Raw genomic sequence first — 6,000 nt, 5'->3', positions numbered from 1 at the left:
CAAAATACTGCAGCCGCTGGAAATCTGAAATAAAAACACAGTGCTGGAAATGCTCAGCAGGTCTGTCAGCATCTGTGGATACAGAAACAGCTAACATTTAGAGTTGGATATGACTCCAGAACCAAAGGGTGGTAGAAATGTGATGGGAATAGAAATGTGATGGGTTTTATGCTGTTGAAAAGGGGGAGGAAGAACAAAAGGGATTGAGCAGAGGATGGGATAGATTAAATGACGAAGATGTCATGAAATAAAAGGCAAAGGGAGTGGAAATAGTTGCAGTAAAAGACAAAGCATTTGACCATAGAGGGTGTTAATGGCAAAATAATGAGTAGCTCTGTCCAAAAGCAAAAAACATGAAAAACAAGTTTAAGACTGGCACATGGGTAAAGAAAACAATCAAAATGGGGGATAAAAACAGCAAGTGCTGGAAATACACAGCAGGTATGACAGCATTTGTAGAGAAAGAAAAACAGAGTTAACATTTCACGTCTGTGACCTTTCATTGGCACTGAAACATTAGCTCTGTTTCTCTCTCTATAGGTGCTCTAGACCTGCTGTGTATTTCCAGTACCTACTGTTTTTATTTTAAATTTCGAGCATCTGCTATATTTTGCTTTTATATTATTCAAAAGGGGGTCATAGTCTGAAATTGTTGAAATCAGAGTCCCTTCGCCTTTTATTCCATGACATCTTTGTCATTTAATCTCTCCACAGATGCTGTCAGACCTGCAAAGTATTTCCAGCACTTTGTGATTTTACCTTCAGTAAATAGTCTGGGTAGATGCAAGATAACAAGAGGTTGAGAGTGTGGTGTGGTAACAATTGAGCAAATGTAAAAAAACACTGGGAAATTTCTATTCCGAGTACATTGCTCATCCCCAACCCCCCAAATCAAGTTTTCAGGCAGCCATACCTGAAAGAGTGAAACAAACTGGTCAGCTACTAATGCACCAGTGCCCTGCTTCCCAGGGAAGGGAGGGATGATTCACAACAATTCTATTTGTTTGTGACATCAGAGGGCCGAGCCTCACGTGACGCTCCCTTCCGTGTTTTGGTGGAATCCCCGCGCGCGACGGACCGAGGGCGGGAGCGAGCGGGCGTCGAGCGCGAGCACCCGGAGAGGAAAAAAAAACTGCGGAGCGGTCGGTGGCAGTGGCATCGGAGTGGGTGATTTTATATATATACAAAAACAAAAGAACAATCCATCGGAAATACATTCGGTTCACTCACAAGTCGAGAGAGAGGTGGGAAGCTCAGAGCTGACGCTGAGCATTTGCCGTCTGCTGATTCTTCCCCTTGGAGGTAGGCAGCCAATGTTATTGCCCTGCAGCCTGCTTTGTCGCCATTTTGGCCCAGTGTTTGTTATTATCGTGGCTTCAGCAACCTCCTTTACACCCTCCTCTGCCGTTTTATGTTGTTGGAATTTAGGACTAGATGTGAAATATTCATTACATTTTTTCTGTAAGCCATTTCTCATATGGGAAAGGTTTATAGTTATTTGTCAGTTTTTTTTGGTGTCGTGACATTTGTTTTTGTGGCCTAAACTTGCATCTTATATTTATTAGTCCATAGCTCATATTTATGCACCGCAATGTGTACTGTGTTTTAAAAAAAATAATAAAGTACGAAACGTTTTGCGCTGTAGAAATCGTTCAGTGTAGAATCTACTTTTGAATCATTATTTTCTTTTGACGCTGGAGGTGCCCACGACTTGTTAGGACTGTATTATGTTACTGGAAAGGCAGGAAGCTCCACTTCAGATTCCCTTTTTTTCCCTACGAATGTAAAATAACATGAATAACACGTCTGAGACGAGGCTGCGAATTCTCGTCTGGATGTTCAGCCACCCACAGCTGCCATTTCTAGTAGTGTGGGATATTATCTCACACCCAGGGCTACACTTCACTCATGTGCGAAAGATCCCAAATCGTGCAAACTGTAATGTTATTAGATATTTGTGTATGGTCATAATTTTAATACTTACTGGAAGTTTTAGTCCTTGCATTGTTTCTGCTTCTATGCCATCAAAATATTAACTTCAATTGAAATTAAATTGAATTAATTTCATTATTCATCTCGTGATTTTTAGCAACAATTTGCATTTAAATGAGAGCCACAGGCAGCAAATTTAGATTTGTACATGCTCTGTCAAACCTATTGCATTTCCAGCGTGATCCTGGGAATGTTAGATCCTCTTCCCAATGGAAATTTTAAACGTGTGCACTTAAATGGTGCAGTCAGGGCTTTTTTTTACTCCAGCACTAATAGTTTATTAATCTAATAAAATTGTATGGAAAATGCAAATAATTTGAATTTACCCATAAGCAACAGAGTATACTTCCTCAAAACATACCACAATTGCCAGTCCCATTTAGATGCATTGTAACCTGCTGGTTTAAAGAACAGTCAGTCTTTTCTAACTCATTCCTGATCATATCATTGTTCTTCTCGCGGTTCACAGGTATTCATTCCCTTTTAACCCAACCATCCAAATTTAAAGAGGGTCTCTTCACACCTATAATGGGTGGTAGGACCCGAGGGAGTACAGAGCCTCAGAGGGACTTTGATGTACTTGTCCATAGATCACTGAAGGCAGCAGCATGGGTAAATAAGGTGGTTAGGAAGGCAAATGGGATACTTGCCTTTAAAAGCCGAGGCATAGAATATAAGAGTAGGGAGGTTATGATGGAGCTGTATAAAATGCTAGTTTGGCCACAGCTGGGGTACTGTGTATAGTTCTGGTCTACACACTATAGGAAGGATATGATTGCACCTGAGAGGGTGCAGAGGAGATTCACCAGGATGTTGCCTGGGCTGGAGCATTTCAGCTATGAAGAGAGACTGGATAGGCTAGGGTTGTTTTCCTTAGAGCAGAGAACTGACAGAGGTATTCAAAATTGAGGGGCATAGATAGGGTAGATAGGAAGAAACTTTTTTCACTTAGCGGAGGTGTCAATAACCAGGGGGCATAGATTTAAGGTAAGGGGCGAGGGGATTTGAGGGAAATTTTTTTCCCCTAGAGTGTTTGGAATCTGGAACACACTGCCTGAAGGGATGCTAGAAGCAGGAACCCTCATAACATTTAAAAAATATTTAGATGAGCACTTACAACGTCATAGCACACAAAGCATTTAAATCAAAATGTTCATATTTATCTACAAATCTCTCCATGCATCTGTCCCACCTTACCTTTGGAACCACCTCCAGCACCATATGAATCTTTTACTTTTCCAGTTCTGGCCACCTTTGTATTCACCTCCCTCCATTCCAACATTGGTGGCAAAATCTAGACACCACAACCTGGAACTGTGTCCCAATCCCTCTGTTTTGCTTCCTGTTTCCAACAAACTAACAAAGAACAGTACAGCACAGGAACAGGCCATTCGGCCCTCCAACCCTGCGCCGATCTTGATGCCTGCCTAAACTAAAACCTTCTGCACTTCCGGGGACCGTATCCCTCTATTCCTATCCTACATTAAATGTGTTTTATATATCGGGGCCTGTCCAGGTGTATGCAATATATGCAAACATATTCACATCCTAAAAAGATCCATCAGGAAATCTCTGAAAGGCTGTTCCGCTTCCTGATAACCTCAACGTCCCAGTTGCTGTTCAAATGCAATGCTGCTACTTCAGGGTGGGAATTGTCCATACAATGTTTTCTCCTACACCAGGGCAACAATATCAAGTAGGGCAGCTAAAAACAGCAGTGGGATGATTAATAAGACTGCTTCTGTGTACTCAGATAGAGTCATAGAGTTATACAGCACAGAAACAGGCCCTTTAGCCCATTGTGTCCGTACTGGCCATCAAGCACCTATCTGTTCTAATCCCATTTTCTAGCATTTGGCCCGTAGCCTTGTATGCTATGGCGTTTCAAGTGCTCATCTAAATACTACTTAAATGTTGTGAGGGTTCCTGCCTCTGCCACCCCTTCAGGCAGTGCGTTCCAGATTCCAACCAGCCTCTGGGGGACAAATTTCTTCCTCAAATCCCCTCTAAACCACCTGCCCCTTACCTTAAATCTATGCCCCTTGGTTATTGACACCTCCCCTAAGGGAAAAGGTTTCTTCCTATCTGTGCCCCTCATAATTTTGTATACCTCTATCAGGTCCCTCCTCAGTCTCCTCTGCTCTAAGGAAAACAACCCTAGCCTATCCAGTCTCTCTTCATAGCTGAAATGCTCCAGCCCGGGCAACATCCTGGCGAATCTCCTCTGCACCCTCTCAGGTGCAGTCATATCCTTCCTATAGTGTGGCGACCAGAACGATACACATTACTCCAGCTGTGGCCTAACTAGCGTTTTATACAGCTCCATCATAACCTCCCTGCTCTTATATTCTATGCCTCGGCTAATAAAGGAAAATATCCCATATGCCGTCCTAACCACCTTATTTACCTGTGCTGCTGCCTTCAGTGATTATGGACAAGTACACCAAGGTCCCTCTGAACTTCCTCGGGTCCTACCATCCATTGTATATTCCCTTGCCTTGTTAGTCCTCCCAAAATGCATCACCTCACACTTCTCAGGATTAAATTTCATTTGCTACTGCCCTGCCCATCTTATCATCCTGTAACCTAAGGCTTTCCTCCTAATTATTTATGACACCACCAATTTTCATGTTATCTGTGAACTTACTGATCATACCTCCTATATTCACATTTAAATCATTAATGCACACTACAAACAGCAAGGGTCCCAGCACCGATCCCTGCGGTACACCACTGGCCACAGGCTTCCAATCGCAAAAGCAACCCTCGACCATCACCCCCTGCTTCCTGCCACTAAGCCAGTTTTGGATCTAAATTGCCCTGGATCCGATGGTCTCTTACCTTCTTGACCAATCTCCCACGCGGGACCTTATCAAAAGCCTTATTGAAGTCCATGTAGACTACATCAACTGCTTTCCCTCATCTACACATCTCATCACCTTGAAAAATTCAATCAAATTTGTGAGGCATGATCTCCCCCTGACAAAACCATGCTGACTATCCTTGATTAATCCCTGCCTCTCCAAGTGGAGATTAATCCTGTCCCTTAGAATTTTTTCCAATAGTTTCCATTCCACCGATGTTAGACTCACTGACCTGTAATTACCTGGTTTATCCCTACTACCTTCCTTGAATAATGGTACCACATTCGTTGTCCTCCAGTCCACTGGTACCTCTCCTGTGGCCAGGGAGGATTTGAAAATTTGTGTCAGAGCCCTTGCAGTTTCCTCCCTTGCCTCCCATAGCAGCCTGGGATACATCTCATCTGGGCATGGGGATTTATCCACTTCTAAGCCTGCTAAAACAACTAATACCTCCTCCCTTTCAATGCTAATTTGTTCAAGTATATCATAATCCCCCTCCCTGATCTCTACACCTACATTGTCCTTCTCCATAGTGAACACAGAGGAAAAGTAATCATTTAAAACTGCACCTACGTCTTCTGGCTCCCCACACACAATGGTGGTGGGTAATATTTTTCTTTGGCCTCCTTATCTCGAGAGACAATGGGTAAGCGCCTGGAGGTGGTCAGTGGTGTGTGGAGCAGCGCCTGGAGTGGCTATAAAGGCCAATTCTAGAGTGACAGGCTCTTCCACAGGTGCTGCAGAAAAATTTGTTTGTCGGGGCTGTTACACAGTTGGCTCTCTCATTGCGCTTCTGTCTTTTTTCCTGCCAACTGCGAAGTCTCTTCGACTCGCCACACTTTAGCCCCGCCTTTATGGCTGCCCGCCAGCTCTGGCGAACGCTGGCAACTGACTCCCACGACTTGTGATCAATGTCACAGGACTTCATGTCGCGTTTGCAGACGTCTTTAAAGCGGAGACATGGACAGCCGGTGGGTCTGATACCAATGGCCAGCTCGCTGTACAATGTGTCATTGGGGATCCTGCCATCTTCCATGCGGCTCACATGGCCAAGCCATCTCAAGCGCCGCTGAATCAGTAGTGTGTATAAGCTGGGGATGTTGGCCGCCTCGAGGACTTCTGTGTTGGAGATACGGTCCTGCCA

The 6,000-nt window shown here is 44.0% G+C and overlaps 1 protein-coding gene across 2 annotated transcripts in view; it reads left to right on the top strand.

Moving 5' to 3' along the window:
• The first annotated feature begins 1,063 nt into the window (after nt 1-1,063).
• gpbp1l1 (GC-rich promoter binding protein 1-like 1) overlaps nt 1,064-6,000 on the top strand; it is an 87,651-nt gene continuing 82,714 nt past the window's right edge. For both annotated transcript variants that reach the window (XM_068037069.1, XM_068037068.1), the window contains exon 1: nt 1,064-1,302. The gene's annotated coding sequence lies outside the window, so the exon portion shown is untranslated. The remainder of the gene's footprint in view (nt 1,303-6,000) is intronic.

This window comes from Heterodontus francisci, chromosome 8 (genome assembly GCF_036365525.1).
Source record: "Heterodontus francisci isolate sHetFra1 chromosome 8, sHetFra1.hap1, whole genome shotgun sequence".
Lineage (NCBI taxonomy): Eukaryota > Metazoa > Chordata > Chondrichthyes > Heterodontiformes > Heterodontidae > Heterodontus > Heterodontus francisci.
The sequence above is the reverse complement of the archived record's forward strand: the minus strand, read 5'-3'. Positions and strand labels throughout refer to the sequence as shown.